Raw genomic sequence first — 19,692 nt, forward strand, 5'->3', positions numbered from 1 at the left:
GCGCCTGGACACTTAATGTGGTTTATATTTCCCTTTATGCTGCACAGTGAACGATTTATACAAAAATGTATACAGAATATATCAATTTCAAATCATACATACATACTTTGTATTTTTTTTTAAATTGTCCCACTTTTTTTTTCGCTTGGAGGGAAGTCACCTTCCCCCACAGGCCCATTTTCTCCAAAATTGTCCTAATCACAGAGAAACAAAAGAAATAAGAAAGATAAGAAAAAACATTTGTCCCACAGTGGGGAAATTGCGGTACATGGTAATTGTGTGAAGACACAACAAAGGGCTGCCCCATTTACTAGTTGTCTTATTGTTAAAGGCTTTGAATAGGATGGCGGCTCATTTAACTGTAACTTTAAGTACACGATGATTAAATGCAGATATTACAAAAGGGCTATTGATACTTTAATTACCTCCAAGCCACGTTGGCAGAAAACTTTGCCCCGGTGAAGAGGTGGTCGCTGTCCCCCCTCAATTTAATAAAGAGGGCAGTTTGCTCCTTGCTCCCTAAAACAAAACGACATGTTCAAGTAAGTTTTATGCTTCACATCACCAAACAGTAAGCAGCATAAATCAGTTACATTAACCGTGTACTATATCCCAAGGTTTTTGTAACCGTTACTAACATTAACTGTCTGAAAACCAAGCAGGGTTCACAACCCGTCTAACGTTACGTGGTCACGTTATTTTCATGTACATAATATTAAGTATAAGTGATGTAGAATATCGCGACAATCTTGGTAAGACGCAGGTCTGACTCTGAACCTCTTCGATTTCAAGTGAAGACATTAAAGGCTTTATTTTTTAGGTTGTAACTTGCCCAAACGATTTGCATTTAACGTTAACGTTAGCACATCAGTAACCTCAGGTAACGTTAACTTAACGTTAGCTCGCCAGTTAATCACTTAACTCACGTTAACTTCTTCCACAAAACTATTCTTTAAACGACACATTGCGCTTTTATTCGTCTTGTTATTTTTACATATGTGTAGTTGGCTTTTGAAATGAGTTGAAATCCAATACTTACATTTATAGGTAAAATCCGGGGGGCTCAACTCCACAGCCACAGCCGACGCCATTATTTACGCTGGGACAATCAACTGGCACGCAATGAATGTCGGGATACCTGGGGCTACGAAGGATCCAACTGTTGGATCCTCCAAACGGACGAAAAAAAGGCTGCATTTGTCGGCCGCATTTGAAGGAGCCTTCGAAATGGGACAGCCTAGTCGCAATGCAGCCTTCGAAGGATGCGGTCCCTGAATTGAGACACAGCTATATGATCTCTTTTCCTGGTTCCTGTCAGAACACGTGCTGCAGCATTCTGAATCAGCTGAAGAGTCTTAATGGACTTTTTCGAGCAGCCTAATAATAAGGAATTGCAGGAATCCAGCCTAGAAGTAACAAATGCATGTACTAGTTTTTCTGCATCATTTTTAGACAGGATGTTCCTGATTTTCGCAATATTACGTAGGTGAAAAAAGGCGGTCCTTGAAATTTCCTTAATGTGAGACGACATGTCCTGATCAAAGATAACTCCAAGATTCCTCACAGTGGTGCTGGAGGCCAGGGCGATGCCATCAAGGGAAACTATATCTTTAGATAATGCATCACGGCGGTGCTTTGGCCCCAGAACAATAACTTCAGTTTTATCTGAGTTTAACATTAGAAAATTACAGGTCATCCAGGTTTTAACATCCTGAAGGCACATTTCAAGTTTAGCTAACTGATGAGTTTCATCTGGCTTGATCGATAGATATAACTGAGTATCATCTGCATAACAATGAAAGTTTATGAAATATTTCCTGATAATACTGCCTAAAAGAAGCATATATAAAGTGAAGAGGATTGTAGTAGTACGCTGCTCTGACATTAGGGAGGGCCTTCCTATAAGTTTTAAGACTATCTTGCCAAATTAAACGAGAATTTTCCAGTTTGGTGGAACGCCAATTCCTCTCAAGTTTCCGCGATATTTGCTTTAATTTGCAAGTTTCAGTGTTATACCATGGAGCTTGTTTTATTATTTTCTTTTTAGAGGGGCTACAGAGTCGAGTGTCATTTGCATCTAGCCTGCAGCACTATCAACAAGATGATCGATTTGGGAGGAACTGAAATTAGCATAGGAGTCCTCCGTTACTTTGTGACTTGATAATGAATTTGGAGCTGATGGAATCGCATCCTTAAATTTAGCTACAGCACTATCAGACAGACATCTTGTATAGACATTTTTGCCCAATGGCGTGTAGTTCAACAATACAAACTCAAAAGTTATCAAACAGTGGTCGGACAAAGAGGGATTCTGTGGGAACACCACTAAATGTTCAATTTCAATACCATACACCAAAACAAGGTCGAGGGTGTGGTTAAAACAGTGAGTCGGTTCATGAACACTTTGAGAGAAGCCAATGGAATCTAATAGAGAGATAAACACAGTACTAAAGCTGTCATTCTCAATGTCCACATGAATATTAAAATCCCCTACAATAATAACTTTGTCCGTTTTAAGGACAAAAGTTGACAAAAACTCTGCAAATTCAGATAAGAATTCAGAGTATGGGCCAGGTGCTCCGTACACTATAACGAAGAGAATTGGTTTCAGTGATTTCCAACTTGGGTGCGAAAGACCAAGAATAAGGCTTTCAAATGAGTAATTTAGGTTTAGAGCTGATTAGTAGGCTAGAGTCGAAGATAGCTGCAACTCCACCTCCTCGGCCTGTGCCTCGAGGAATGTGAGTATTAATATGACTGGGAGGGGTGGATTCATTTAGGCTAACATATTCTCCATCACCCAGCCAGGTTTCAGTAAGACAAAATAAATCAATATCATAATCTGATATTAGTTCATTTACTAGTACACCTTTAGAAGAGAGAGATCTGATGTTTAAGAGTCCACATTTAACTCTCCTATTAGTTTGCACTATTGCTCTTGTGGTTTTAATTTTTATGAGGTTTTTATGCACAGCTCCTCTTCTGTTTCTCTTTCAGAATGATTGGCAGTGATTACGGCCAAGGAAACTGTAGATCCATTACAGCATCATGTGCAAACATTTTTCACTGTAGGCTCTGTTAAAGGCTCTTATAAACGAATGAGATGGTTGAATGACATAGACTTTATGGTTCTTAAACTATTTTGTACCTGACTGAAATTCAGTCTCAGCCCTGTTAAGACCAAAAATGGCACTGTGTTGATAGAAAACACAAGGGTCTGTGTTGGTGTGGGCATGTTGATTCAGGTAGAAACTAGATGATGAAATATTATACAATTAGTCTTGTTTAAAAGATATTTGATTTGCTAAATCAATTCTTAGCCATTTTTTTTTTATTTTGAAAACAAGTTATTGATGGCTTATGTTTTCCTGTTAAGGCCCAAGTTGAAAACCATTAAGCTATATACATTTATGTGTTTGCAGGTGTTTGCTGAGTTCCATCGCTTTATAGATGTTGAACCTATGCAACCAATTCTACTGCGAGCTTGTGAGATATACACCACAACTGATTGCCCTGTACACGCAGAAGGCCAAGAGAGCAGAGGCCCTGCAGAGATCCCCAGGATTTATGACCTCCAGGTGAGTTCAAGATTACCTTTGCTATAGCGACAATGTTGATCTAATAATGTGTAGTCAATACAGATTGGGACCTCTCTACTATAATAGGGAGATTTGATTATGTTATTGATGTGTGATGATTGATAGTGATGACTTGGAGGATAGATCTATCTACTGTCATTTGTCATTTGCATTTTTTGTAAGTGTTACAGTACATGATCACTTTAAAAGCCATTTACAAGTCTATGACAGAAAATCCTTAATTTCACTCAGATTTTATCGGCTGAATATGACTTTTTATTTTTCTATCCATCCAAGAGTCCAACTCTATCCATGATTGGTTGCCATATAGTCTACTAACAGAGAGATGTACTCTAGGCCTTCTCCGCACGCAGCTCACCTGCAGTTAACACACAATTGTGGGTAAAAAAAGTTTAAAACACAAGCTGTGTTTTTTGGGGAGTAAAACATACGGCTGACAATGAAAGTCGAAAGCGGACAGAGAGCAGCCTCTACATGTCTGTAGCTGTATGATATGGCAAGAGAGCGTTTATAACAGCTGATATGACTATTAAAAAGAGAAACAGAGTCAGATCTTTCCCTTATGTCATGAGTGTTACATAGTTTGGCCACCTGAGGGCGCACTGCAGCACCACAGAACACAGGGAGAGTAGCTCCTGGTAGTGCTCACACGCAGTGTTCCCGCTGAGTTAGTCAGTTGTCACATCAATTAAATGACTTAAATAACATAATCTCACCAGACCAGACTTCCTAGCCCTCACGTTTTTCACTGCCTTTCAGCCTTCGCCAATGGATGATGGCATCGTCTATGGGCAAAGCCTAACAAGTAACATGAAATGCACTATGGGCAACTAACTTTAATGCCTCATCTAGCAATGTAGTCTATCTCAATGCTAAAATGTGATGTGTACAGTGAAATATTTATTGTTGGCTGTCATTCCTCATCTCAATTAAACATTCCCTTCATAGGCATGGCCCAATTGTAAGAAATTAAAGACAAATACACACTTCTCCTTTCATGCAAAAATGTTTCTCTAACCTCCCAAGACCTAAGCTTTGATTCTGTGTTATTATAAGTATAAAAACCTAAACATTGTCTTTGAACAGGAAGTACTTTATCAAACAATGAGTATGTGCAGCAAAGTAGAAACAGACATCACAAGGCTGTGCAAACAGTGACCGTAGAGGGCACAGGCAACTGCCCACTAATAAGGACAATAGGTCTAAGATGATAAGCAGAATGAAGTATACAGTATGGGGAGCCCAAAACCTAAAGTCCTCATATGAGGACACAGGATTTTAGCAGGCTAAGTTCAGCTGCAGCTAAATTAGTCTTAAGCCGTCTAATTAAAAAATTAAATGGATATTGTTGTTAGGTCATTGTGTAGGTTTACTGTTGGAGTCAGATTAAGACAGCGGTATAGTCAGGAATCATAACAGCTACCAGTAACTCTTAACATTTTGTCATGTGAGTATTGTATCAATAGAAAATAAAAAATATGCTTTTAAGTGTGTGGGGGGCACCGATGAGCACACATTGCTTTATAATTATCCTCATATTTGGATTGCTTGTATTTTACAGGGTGAAGATGAACCAGACATTGCTGACACTCCTCACTGTGGTCACTGACACTGATGCTCCTGGTGCAGTCTGCTTCAACCCAAGAGAAAGGTGGCTGTGGATGGATTTGTCTGTTACAAACTCCTGAAAGAACTCTGAACTGTCCGTCTATATGCTCAGTATGTTTACTGCAAGCTTACAGCGAGGGATATTCAAAACAAAGGTTTTTGCTTAGTGTTCTTTTTTTATATTGTTCAATTACCTCGTCTACCTCACTTCACAATTTGCATTGTGTGGGACTTCTTATTAGGGCCCGAGCACGACCGTGCGCCGGGTTGGAGCCGGCCGAGTTGCACATTCTGGAGCTCTGACGGAGCGGCTGTGAATTTGCTACGCGGTTCCGACGCCGCATGAAGGTGCTATATGTCACTTCCTGTGTCCCCTATGTGAAGCTACATAGCACTTGCCGCTATGAATATAAATCGGTATTGGCGTGTAGATGTCTTCGGGGTGGGAGAGTTATCAAGCACGTAAAGTTTGTTTCAGATGTGAGCATGTCGTCACCCATTGACGAAAACTCGCAAATACCACAACTTTTCATCTTCAATGCCTTTAGAAGGCACAGCAGAAATTTGAAGTCGGTCGGACTAAATCCCTAGGAGGAGTTAGTTAAAGTACGAAGTGTGTAAATCATCCAAAAAAGCTGTAAAATTCAAAATGGCCGACTTCCTGTTGACTTTAGGCTATGGCTCCAAGAGGCTTTTTTGTGCGTCTGGACAAGATACACGTACCGCAGAAAATTTGTGCACGTAGGTGAAACGTGCGGCGGGGGATGCTTCGATAAAAGTCACTTCCTGTTGCCAGCAGGTGGTGCTATGACTGTGGGTGAATGTAGGCATGTACATGTGTTCAGGGCGGGACTCTCATCCTACATGTACAGTTTGGTCCAGATGTGAGCATATACACTGAAGTTACGACAACTTCCTGTGTCATGGCGAAGACTTGATCTTTGACGCCACGCCACGGACACGCCCATTGACGAAAACTCGCAATTAGCACAACTTTTCATCGTCAATGCCATTAGAAGGCACAGCAGAAATTTGATGTCGATCTGACTAAATCCCTAGGAGGAGTTTGTTAAAGTACGGAGTGTGTAAATCATCCAAAAATGGCCGTAAAATTCAAAATGGCCGACTTCCTGTTGACTTTAGGGTATAGGTTCTTGAGGCTTTTTGTACGTCTAGATATGATACATGTCCCCAGAAAATTTCGTACATGTAGGTTGAACGTGAACGAGGGGATAATCTTTTCCAATTTTCTAGGTGGCGCTAGCGAGTCATTTTGCCACGCCCATGTGCGAAACCTATAAAATACGAAATTTTTCACCAGTTCTGACATGTTTGCAAATTTTGGTGAGTTTTCGAGTATGTTTAGGCCCTGTCAATGGAGCCTACTTTGCCCGTGCTCGGGCCCTAAAAAAAAAAAAAAAAATCTCAGCAAATTCAATAGGGACCTCACACGGTCGTGCTCGGGCCCTAATAATCTTAGCAAATTCAATAGGGACCTCGCACGGTCGTGCTCGGGCCCTAAAAATATAATCTTAGCAAATTCAATAGGGACCTCACATGGTCGTGCTCGGGCCCTAATAATGGTGTTTGTAATAATGTATTTTTTAGGACTACTATCTGAAAATGGGTATTTTGTAAATTTTAAGTTGAGTAGAAGTAATTTTGTTGAGTGAGTTTCCATTAGTATTTGAGTCTAGCACAATTAATTATTTTGAGTAGATTTCCCCTGGAGTATAAGATGCACACAATTATAATTATTGAGTAAAGAATTAGTCAGTGGAATGTAATTTTAATAAGCATCAGTAAATCAGTGTAATTTAGTATGCAGAAATGAAAGTTTTTAAAAAATTAAAGTATTGTATTTAAATTAAGTGTACTCAGAAAATATTATTATTATGATAACCGCTACTTAAAAATTTTGAGGTAATCAGTTTCCACAAATATTTTGAGTATTCTGAACTTGTTCGGGTTTACAGTGCAGACATGAAATATGTGACTGTTAAATGCAGGCCCTTTTACCTCCCAAGAGAGTTTACTGTGGTCATGATAACTGCTGTTTACATCCCACCGGAACGCTAAATCAGCTATCTTCTGCATGGGAACACGGTCAGCAATTAGGTAGGTCAGGACAGTGGCAGCCTCAGTATCGGTATTGGGTCCTTGTTGCTGAAAGGAATGTCACCCCCTTCATTTGCATTTCCTTCCTCCACCAGAGGTACTTTCCGCATTATTGCCAGGTTGTGAAGGACAACGCAGGCTACAGCTAAGGCTGCAGCTCTGTTAGGCTCCATTAAGACGCCTATATGACCAAATTAAGGCAGGTATTAACTGCCCTGTCAGCCATGGTTTTCGTTCACTGTCGGCATCATGCACTACCATGCACCTGGAACGAGGTTGGAAGTCAGATATTTCAACTTGGAAATTTCCCAGTTCTGAGCAGTCTGGAACTCGGCATGAGACACAAGATAAGTAACTCACACAAACAGGAAGTGGAAACAAATAATGAAACTAAGGACAAAAGAAAAGTGAACTTATGCCCTAGCTGTGGGAGCTGGGCATAAGACCTCAGTGTCCTTGATTCTTCAGATGGTTTGGACTCGGTTTTCCTCTGTCACTCATACTCTTTAAGTCCACTGAAAAAAACCCTGAAATGTTCCTGCCTGTGGTGCTTGCAGTACAGCCAGGCAGGCTATTTGAATACAGCAATGCTTATGCAGGGCAAATAGGTTCACTCATGTTGAAGCTAAAGTCAACTTTAATTGCTGCTTTCTTTTTTTTCCCGGCAGTAACACTAAGACTTTAGTTAACTTAATATGCATCATGGTTTTGAAGTCTGATTGTTAAAATAAAGACTGGTCCGTTTTAAGTGCTACATTTTGCTTTCATAGAAATTGTTATAATTGAGACTATGTGTTTCTCAATATCAAGACCACATTTCGGTCTCTCTACTCCTCAAATCTATCTTCAGATTTACTGAAGAGAGGAAATTTTGAGATTTTGAGTGGCCTTTTACTTCTTTTGCCACAAACTGAAAAAACACTACACTGGCTGCTCATGTTTGCTGCAATAAACATGGATGAAACCTTGTTTAAAGGCTCAAGATAAGTTTCTTCTCCAAAAATAAATCCAGTTTCTCCTTCAGTGTGTGCTTCTCACCGACTGAAAGATTCAAATGTCTTTGTGCTTGCCATGATCCTGATCTGTTACTGTCTGTCTTCTTGGGTTTTTCTGTTATGGTGTAGTGTTTAGGTTATTTCTCTGCCTGTTCTGTGTTACTTAGTTTTAGTTACTTCTGTTCTGTCTGTTTTGTGTGTTCTGCTTTAGTGTCCTTTCTGTTGGTTTAATGTCTTGTTTAGTTCTGGTCTCTGCTGGTATTAGTTTTGCCTTGTCTCCTAAGTGTTAGTTTGGGTGTCTGCTCTGTTTAGTTTAGTTTGTGTGCATTGTCTGTTCTGTTTTTTGGGTTCCACTGTAGTTTGAGTCTTGTCTTGTGTTCTGTAACTGCCCAGTCTTAGTTATTTACCTCTCCCTGTTTGGTTGTTTTATGTCAGTTTGTTCTTTGATTATGGTTTCAGTCTGTTTCCATTTCTTATCTGGTTTTGATCTGTCTGCTTGTGTTTGTGATTGTTTTGGTGTATTCTTTGTTCTGGGCCCCGTTTCAGAAAGCAGGCTGAGCCTGAGATGTGAAACTCAAGAGTTTTTGGTTTCAGAAAAGCTGATCAGAATAAGTTCAGTCAACAGTTCGGTCTGAGTATGATGAACCTGATGGAAGCGCGTGCATGGGGAGGAAAAAAAGCCATCATTAATGGAGCTCCGATACTACGATTCACCAAGGCAATGGGTAAATAAAGGCAGAACCTCCATTTTAATCGGGTGGAGCTAGAAATATGAATGCATGCCAATGCGGACCATGATAGGCTATTTATGTTAAAACGCAAGAGTAAAGGAAGGATCAATATGTTAACAATATTAGGTAGGCTACATTTTATACAGGATTGCTCATTAATTAGGTTACCATGATCGTTACCATACTCAAGAGTTGACTGAACTTATTCTGATTGGCTTTTCTGAAACCGAAAACTCTGAGTTTCACATCTTAGCTCAGCCAACTCAGAGCTCAGGGTTAAGCTCAGAGTTTGTTAAACCTGCTTTCTGAAGTAGGGGACAGCTCTTGCTGATTCATTATCCGTCTACCGTTGTGTGTCTTGCTTGCCTGCCTGTTGAACTGGCAAGTTAATGGTTTTAACTTTTGTTTTGTCACTCCTTGGATTATTCGCTGTGATGGACTTTGTTTATTGCTGTTCTGTGGACAAAATTAGTTCTTTTGTGTTTTTTTTGGACTGTGTCGTAAGTTTGTTTTTTCCTGGTAATAAATACTGAAAGACTGAATCTGTTCTGCCTTTGAGTCCTGCATTTGCGTCCTAAAACTTGTCCCTGCTTGAACACACAACAAATTGTGACAGTGCTGATGTCAGTTGTTACATAAGGTGTTACTTGCAAAGATTCAAAGTGAGGGGTGAATACTGGAAATTAAGATCCCAGGAATTCTTCACTAAATATACAAATGTTTCCTGGGAAAAATGGTATGTATGTGTATTGTATGTACTGAAACAAATCCATATTCTTCAAACCTCTTGCACTGCAGCTTTTGAAATGCAATAATGTTACAATAATGTAACTGGGTCATCTTTGCAGCTGCAGTATGATCCTCCACTGAAGATCACCTGCCCGATTTTCAACGGGAGGTTTATACAGGGACCGCCAAAAGCTCCTCGGGATGATCCCACGCAAGAAACCTCTGTCCACCTCGACACCTTTACCCCTGTCAGGGAGCGTAAGTTCAAGACCTTGGTGCTAATCTGGTAGGCTGCTTTCTTTCCCAATGCCTCAAAGTCCCCCAACTCTGGTGTTCTTAGAGACAGCAGGGTGTCCTGCTCATCCTGCCACTATCCCACCGCAGGAGAGACAACCAGAGAAGGAAAACATACTCACACTCATAATCTCATTGGCCAGAGAGTGTACGATCATCAGCAAATGCTCTACAGCCTTCCGGCAGGGAAGCACACACCTCAACCACCCGCCTAAGCAGCAGTCTGCTGGATCTGATGCTGAGTTGTACATTCAAATGAGGAATAGAGGTTTTCATAAGTCCCAGTTTGACACATCTCCCTCTCTCAGTCTAGATCTCAGGCTGCTCGATGAAAGAACCTGAGAGGTAATAAAACTGTTCCTAAACAATGGCTCCTCAAACAGCCACATCCCTAATATCATCACTTTTTTCCGCTGGAAGGTGAACACCTGCCACGCCTGTAAAACAGATTTGTAGAAGGGTGTCACACCAGTTAGATTCATGAGCTGGGACTGAATTAGGAACAGATGTTTATCATATCCTAACCGCCCAGCCCTCCTCAGCAACAAAATGGCAGTGTCTGTCCATGGTAGCCCAAAACTGTATAACAGTCTCTGAGCCATCTGTAGCCTGAAGGCTGTAATGCATGATGTAATGACCAAGCCATGTCCTCCCTCTTGTACCGGCAAGTACAGTATCGCTGCCTTCAGCCAGTGGTGGCCCGACCAGGAAGAAATCCACAACGGCTCTGTGGATTCTTCCAATCAGATCCCTTGGTGGAGGTAGGACTGTCAGCTTGTGCCATAGGGTCGAGGCAACCAGGTTATCAAGACCCTCCCTCTATAGGAAAGCTGAGGTAGCAGCCATTTCCATTTTGAAGACAGTCTGGTACACGCTTTCACCAAAACACCCTCCCAATTCTTCCTCTCAAACTCCTCTGTCCAGAAACACACCCAAAATCTTCCTACCCTGTCGTCCCCAGCTAAGATTTCCTGGTAGCATCGGTGAAGCTGAAGATGCCCTATGGTACATATCTAAACAGCTGCTTAAGATCTCCACATCCCTCTGATTTCTAATAAAAACATTAATATCGTCAGCATAAGCTGACACTATCAGTGAAGAGCATTGAGACAGCCCTGGTAACATCAGTCCTGACAACCTGGATCTCAGCTTACTGAGAAGCGGCTCAACAGCTAAGGAATACAGTTGTACCTGTACTGGACAGCTCAACCCACCACCCACCTTCACCAAACACAAAGCTTCCTTATACATCAAATCAAACCAAGCAGTGACATAAAACCTAACCCAAAAGCTCTTAAGGTGGAAACAAGAAAACCGTGGTCAACCCTATTGAACGCTTTCTCCTGATCCAATGATACAATGCCTAAAACAACATTATAAAGTTTAAAAACGTACAAAAAGTCTCTCATGAGAAACAGATTGTCCATAATAGATCTGTCTGGCACACAATATGACTGATCTCTATGGATGATTAAGTCTAGATAGTTTTTAAGTCTATTGGCTAGCACTTTTGAAAAAGGTTTATTGTCTGTGCATAACAAGGCCACTGGTCTCCAGTTTTTAAGTAGTGCCAGATCTCCTTTTTTTGGTAACAATGAAAGCACCGCATGCCGACAAGTAGTTGGCAACAATCCTGTCTCGGAACACTCCTGGAGAACCTCCAGCAGGTCGGCTCATAACCACCTCCAAAAGTGTTTATAAAAGTCAACAGGTAATCCATCCAGTCCAGGAGCATTACCAGAAGCCATCTGACCCACTCCAGCAGTAAACTCTTCCAGAGAGATGTTGGCATCCAGGACATCTCTGTCTTCAGAGCCCAACTGAGGAAGCCCCTGCATCAGCTTGTCCACACACTCTTTATTGCAGTCCTCCACTCTGAACTATAATACTCCACTGTCTCATATCTCCCAGATCAGTAGTCACAGTGCCATCAGGGAGACGGAGACAAACCATTTGTTTGGTTTGAGAGACGGACTTCTCCAGGTTTAAAAAAGAAAGAGGTGGGAGCATTCACGTCTCTTACACTAGTGAAACGTGACCTGACCAAAGCGCCTTTTACTCTTTCTTCTAAAAAAGAACCTAGTTAGGGCCCGAGCACGGGCCTGTGCGAGGTCCCTATTGAATTTGCTAAGATTATATATGTATTTTTTTTCTGCAAAGTAAGCTCCATTAGCCCCTCGTTCACGTTCAACCTACATGCACAAAATTTTCTGGGGACATTTTTCATATCAAGACGCACAAAAAAGCCTCAAGAACCCATACCCTAAACTCAACAGGAAGTCGGCCTTTTTGAATTTTACGGCCATTTTTGGATGATTTACACACTTCGTACTTTAACGAACTCCTCTTAGGGATTTAGTCGGATCGACGTCAAATTTCTGCTGTGCCTTCTAAAGGCATTGACGATGAAAAGTTGTGCTATTTGCGAGTTTTCGTCAATGGGTGTGTCTGTGGCGTCGATGAGTCGCCATGAAACAGGAAGTTGTTGTAACTTCAGTGTACATGCTCACATCTGGACCAAAGTGTACCTGTAGGATGAGAGTCCCGCCCTGAACACATGTACATGCCAACATTCACCCACAGTCATAGCGCCACCTGCTGGCAACAGGAAGTGACCTTTAACTAAGCAGCCCCCGCCGCACATTTCACCTACGTGCACGAATCTTCTGTGGTGCGTGTATCTTGTCCAGACGCACAAAAAAGTCTCTTGGAGCCATACCCTAAACCCAACAGGAAGTCGGCCATTTTGAATTTTTACGGCCATTTTTGGATGATTTACACACTTCGTACTTTAACGAAATCCTCCTAGGGATTTAGTCCAACCGACTTCAAATTTCTGCTTCGCCTTCTAAAGGCATTGAAGATGAAAAGTTGTGCTATTTGCGAGTTTTCGTCAATGGGCGTGTCAGTGGCGTGGCGTCAGAGATCAACTCTTCGCCATGACACAGGAAGTTGTTCTTCAGTGTACATGCTCACATCTGAAACAAACTTTACGTGCTTGATAACTCTCCCACCCCGCTATGGAGGACCGATCCTGACATAGTCAGAAATAAATACAGAAATAAATAAATGCTCAATAAATAAATAAGCATCCAATTAAATACACAAAAAAATAAAGTAAATAAATAAATGTAGGTAGTAATTAAATTATACAAGGAGACATAAATGTATATATTTTAATTAGTGCCTTTACTTATTCACCTTTGTTATATAATTACCTTATTTATTTATTCTCTGTTATAATCTTCAACTTTATTACAAATTTTTTAAATGTATTTATTTATGTGTGTGTTTTAATATTTTTGTCTGTTTTATTCTTCCTTTGTATTTTTTTACCTTATTTATTTTCACCCATGGTATTTATTTCTGCCTGTCCTTTTTAAATTTCTGTATGCATTTCTGCCTCATTATGCAAATGAGGAGGGGCTCAAGGGGTCATCTTCTTTGCTATTGGTGGACCAGTCAGACAGGAGAGCTCTAGGCCTACTCTGCCTGCAGACATCAATGATCTTGCCCCTCATACAGTCAGATGGATTCCTTCAGTGCGCTGAGGTGTTTAACAACTCTGAAGACACTACCAGCCATGTCTTCCTTCTCTTTTCACGTAGACGCTCCGACAGACAGTTCTTTCAGTTTGCTGCATGCATGGACACAGAACTGTGGTATCGGGAGAAGCACACGGTCAGCTAGCTGCAGCTAAATCTGGAGTGCACTCGTATTCAATTCTGTATGGTAAATTCAGTTTAAACGGAGCAGAGCGAGCTGACAGGCAGAGTTAGAGACTTTTTCTGTCCGTTTCTCTCTTTACAAAGACGCATGTTGCAGTCAGAGTCTTCTCTGAAGAGGGCAATGAAGTCTCAGTAGTACACGATGCGAGCACGACATACAACACAATTTATCAAATTACACAACGGATATACAGTATGAAAATAAGATTGATTGGATTATACTCACAGGAAGTATAAAACCTGTTACATGCGTCTATTAAAAGTAAAGTAACACAAAAATGTCAGGGAAATTACTTTACTTAGATTTAAGTACTGCAGTTGTACATTTGAAATACCTTCCTACCTTTCTGATAGGAAGCCTTCTTGAGGTGGTATAAAACATTTCTTCTTATATTCTGATTTGAGTTGTGTTGTACTATGACCACATGAATTAAAAAAATTAAACATTTCACTGCCCAAGTCAGCTATAACACAAGTCTTGTTCATTAGACTACATGCTGTACAGTATTTGTGGACAGATTTTGTCCCAGGATTTATTATGCATTTCTTCTTCTTCGTTGCATGATTTAGAATAATAAGGTGAGAAATGGGTCTGTTCTGAGTTCATCCTGCACTGCAGCAGCTAATAAAGTCCATTTAATCCCAAAAACGCTTTTCTTTTAGGCAGGCTGTAGCAGAAAACAACTCACCTTTCTCAAGTTGTACAGTAATGTCACATGTGTATGAAGGTGGCCAAGTTTATTAGTGGACCAAATCCATGACAACCCAGAGTTGAGACCAGGAGGCAGAGTCGCAGTCTAACACACTTCTCTGCTCCTCCATTTCAGGAGTTACTTCGTGAAAATCCTATAGTGACGGTGTCTGCCCCCCCGGATAAAGGAAGATGGTTTAAGTCCTATTTATGAGATCAGTTTGTACATTTTTGGGGCGGCTGTGGCTCAGGAGGTAGAGCGGGTTGGCTGTTAATCGGAAGGTCGGACCCCGAATTGCCCCTGGCGGCTATTCCGCCAGTGTATGAGTGAGTGTGAGCACTTAGTGTAATGTGTGTGACTGGTGAATGCATATGTAGTGTAGTGTAAAAGCGCTTTGAGTGGTCGAAAAGACTAGAAAGGCGCTATACAAGTACGGAGCATTTACATGTTAACATGAGTCCTCCATGCACGCCAAAGTTAGTCATGGAGTTCCTCAAGGATCTGTCCTCGGACCAATCCTCTTCACTTTATATATGCTTCCTTTAGGCAATATTATCCTATCCATTCCTTTAGGCAATATTATCAGGAATTTCATTGTTATGCAGATGATACTCCGTTATTTCTATCGATCAAGCCAGATGAAACTCATCAGTTAGCTAAACTTGAAATGTGCCTTCAGGATGTTAAAACCTGGATGACCTGTAATTTTCTAATGTTAAACTCAAATAAAACTGAAGTTATTGTTCTGGGGCCTAAGCACCTCCGTGACGCATTATCTAAAGATATAGTTTCCCTTGATGGCATCGCCCTGGCCTCCAGCACCACTGTGAGGAATCTTGGAGTTATCTTTGATCAGGACATGTCGTTTAAGTCTCACATTAAGCAAATTTCAAGGACCGCCTTTTTTCACCTACGTAATATTGCGAAAATCAGGAATATTCTGTTTAAAAATGATGCAGAAAAACTAGTCCATGCATTTTTTACTTCTAGGCTGGATTACTGCAATTCCTTATTATCAGGCTGCTCGAAAAAGTCCATTAAGCCTCTTCAGCTGATCCAGAATGCTGCAGCACGTGTTCTGACAGGAACCAGGAAAAGAGATCATATCTATCCTGTCTTAGCTTCTCTGCATTGGCTTCCAGTAAAATCCAGAATAGAATTTAAAATCATTCTTCTTACCTACAAAGCTCTCAATGGTCAGGCACCATCTTATCTTAAAGAGCTCATAGTACCTTACTACCCCACCAGAGCACTGCGCTCCCAGAATGCAGGGTTACTTGTGGTTCCTAGAGTCTCCAAAAGTAGACTAGGAGCCAGAGCGTTCAGCTATCAAGCGCCTCTCCTGTGTAACCAGGTTCCAGTTTGAGTTCAGGAGGCAGACACCATCTCCACATTTAAGAGTAGGCTTAAGACTTTCCTCTTTGATAAAGCTTTTACAGGTCATCCAGGTTCAGCTAACTTATTAGTTTCATCTGGCTTGAACGATAGATATAACTGAGTATCATCTGCATAACAATGAAAGTTTATGGAGTGATAATATTGCCTAAAGGAAGCATATATAAAGTGAACAGGATTGGTTTGAGCACAGATCCTTGTGGAACTCCATGACTAACTTTGGCGTGCATGGAGGACTCATCGTTAACATGTACAAACTGAAATCGATCTGATAAATAGGACTTAAACCAGCTTAGAGCGGTTCCTTTAATGCCAATGAATCGTTCCAGTCTCTGTAATAGGATCTGATGTCCAATGGTATCAAATGCAGCACTAAGATCTAATAAAACCAGTACAGAGACAAGTCCTTTGTCTGATGCAATAAGGAGGTCGTTAGTAATTTTCACCAGAGCTGTCTCTGTGCTATGATGAACCCTAAATCCTGAAAATCCACAAATAAACTATTGCTCTGTAGAAAGTCACAAAGCTGTATGGCCAATGGAAATGGAAGGTTATGAACCGACTGCTCATAAATTGGGGCAAGGGGCAAATGGTTTTCGACCCCCATAATCTTCATAGCTGTCTGTACTTGATGGCCGATCTGTGATTTGGATTGTACTGTCAGGTTACCAAACCAGGCTGTGATACCTTATCTTAGAATACTCTCTAGTATTGCATGATAAAACAACAACATAAATTTCTGCTCAACGCCATACACTCTTCCTAAAAAATCTCATCCTCTGTTTAAGTCTGGAGCAGAGGGTATTCACGTGATCTTTCCAACTAAGTGCATTATCGATCGCTTATGGCCTTTGGGTCAAACACTATCTCCTCAGTCTTGGTCACATTTAGCACAAGATAGTTGGTATCACACCACTGGACAAATTCCTCAATTTCCGTATGATATGCTGCTGGGCTTCTATCTTTCTGCATAAGGCTGAGGATTGCTGTATCATCTGAGAATTTGATAATATAATTGTCAGTGTGTCTAGTCTAGTGCAGTTGTTAGTGTACAGTGTAAAGAGGACTGGAGAGCTGACACAGCCCTGAGGGGCACCAGTGCTGATTGGCCTGGGCTCCATGAGAGCATTATTCATTCTGACCTGTTGAGTACGGTTTATTAAAAAAGTGGGAATAAAAGAGTTAACATTCATATGTTTAATTTTCTGGATGAGCATGTGAGGCTGCAGCATGTTTAAAGCGGAACTAAAATCAACAAACAAAATGCACGCATAGGCCTTGGGGTCCTCAAGGTGTTTACTGACCAGATGTGATATGCTGTTAATAGCGTCATCTGTGCCACGCCCCTGCCTAAAGGCAAACTGAAAATGATCTAAAAACACACCAACCTCTTGCTTAAGAAATAACATCATTATCCTCTTAAGACATTTCATGACAATGGATATCAGTGCCACACCCCTGAAATCATTATTCACCTTTGGGCAAGGTTTTTTAGGTACAAGTGTAATTACTGAATTCTTCCAGGGCAGGGATGGTGTGTGAGTCTACTGATTTTTGAAAGATGGGGCACCATGCAGGGATCAGCTCCTCTGTACATGTCTTTAGCAGGAATGCAGATATTCCATCTGGCCCAGTGGCCTTAGTACACAAGTCTTTAAAAAGCAATTTGACCAGCCTTGCGTCCTGTTTTGTAACAGAGATTGTCTCTAAAACATTCTTCCATTCAGAGGAATAGTCCAAATTCAAATCTCCGATAGAAATCATTCAGGTCATTAGCTCCTTAGACAGGTATATAGCACTGTGTTTCTGTTTCATGGAAACTTTCTGCTTAAAGTTATCCCTATGAGTAGTCCCCCATGAGTAATCCCCGATTTTACAAAATATACCTGTAATCTGATTATGTCTGATTATGTTTTTTCTGTACTGTAACAGAATACAGTTACTTTTTTTTGGTATCCTGATTACGTACCACCGTTACTAGGGATGATACGATTACAGGTTTAATGGTTAACCATGGTAAAATTCCCGATGGTTAGTATTACTGTACACATTTTAATTACCATGATAACCGGGTATGGTTAACCGCGCTGTTATAATCTCACGGCCAACACTGTCCAGCGTCTCCCAGAAGCAGGCGCGCATGCGCAGAATGTAACGTGGGTTTGTTTGGGTCAATGACAAGACGGCAGAGATTTTTCAGTCACTCTGAAGTCCGGTAGTATTTTAGTTTTTATGAGAGTACTGAGGGAAACTTGATTGAAGAAAATAACCATGTAGTGAACGCAGGGTGAGTTAACTTTTAGCTTTGGTTTGTCTCTCTGACATGCTAACAGTGTGTAAAGTGAAGCTCTCAGTGTTAGCTGCTCTTGTAAAAACGCTACACGTTGTTCTGTTGCTGTGTGCGTCTTGTGTCCTGTCGAGACCAGCATATCTAGAAATGCTACAGACTGCTCTGTATTTACAGTTTTTGGGCTCATTACAGTTACTATCACTGTCTTCGAAAGACTTATTTGTTTTCATGTAATTGTCCAGGGGGTCATTGTATTACCTGTATAATACAAAATATAAAATCTTGATATTGCACACTTAGATGATTTTCACATGTTTACAAAAGGTATTTGCTATTATTTTATTTTTTACACAAACAAAATGGCAATTGTCACATTGCAGCAGCAAAATAATATTGTCTTTATTTTCATTTCTTACTCCCTGTTGTGCTATCACTTTGCACTTTACTAAGCATTCTACTTGAAACTGAAGGCCGGCTGAGCAATCAAAAACAACTGCTTGTGTGTCCCTGACTCGCCCACTAAAACAAACCTTTTATCCTGTTTATCTGGAGGGCAATTTCAGCTGGGCTAACAGTCCTGGTACTGTGGTACCATACCACACCTGTTGTTTCCGGTGCATACAAAAGTTATCATGCCATTAGGCACAGAAATCAGATGATCCTCAAGTCATTAAAACAGACTCCACTAACATCAGCCTACTTCTCTGTTGGGTCATGGAATGGCCAGTCTGTAGTCAACAAAGCTGACTTTATCACTGCTTACGCAAGTACATTATCTCTTGGCTACTGGCACTCACTGACACCTGGATCAACTAATCTCAACCGCCACCAATGTGTAGCACCCACCTGGGTGATGCATGGTAACCATTTGCGCCAGAACACTCACCCTGATGTGCTTGAGGTGAAAAGAGAGGGAAACATAGAGTCCTTTACACTGGGGGGTGATTAGATGGCCAGATGGAGAAGGCCAGGTTGGGAATTATAGCCAGGACACCGGGGAACCCTCAAAGATTGTCATGTACAAGTCACCAAGACAAATGGGTAACCTTGTATAATCAAACTCAGCAGACTTCCTGCCTCTGATTCAGTGCTTTTGATCTAGAACAGGTTCTCAGCTCTCACAAAGCTGGCATGGTGCTCGATCTCGTTCTTTTTATGAAACTGTGCCTAACAGTCACACCCCTACACATGTCTGACAACTCTCTTATTTAATTCACGGTATGCCAACAGGAACAGCCCATTGTTGAAGCACCTTATCTCTCACAATTTTGCAGCCTGTCTCCCTCTCACTTTACATCAGTGGAAGCTTCTCCTCTACCCCCTCTCGACACATTTTCCTCACTCGAGGTCAATGATCCCAATACATACCCTCTGGACCCAATTCCTACTAATCTCCTCCAAGCCATATCTGTGGTGCCAGCAATCACTTGTTTAACTTCTACCATTTGTTTTCAAAGCTACTGAAAGGGTGATCTTCACACAGTTCTCAGAATTCCTCTCACAGAATGACCTC

Source organism: Micropterus salmoides, unplaced genomic scaffold (assembly GCF_014851395.1).
Source record: "Micropterus salmoides isolate LMB-PRFRI ecotype aquatic unplaced genomic scaffold, ASM1485139v1 Ms_hic_scaffold_13, whole genome shotgun sequence".
NCBI lineage: Eukaryota > Metazoa > Chordata > Actinopteri > Centrarchiformes > Centrarchidae > Micropterus > Micropterus salmoides.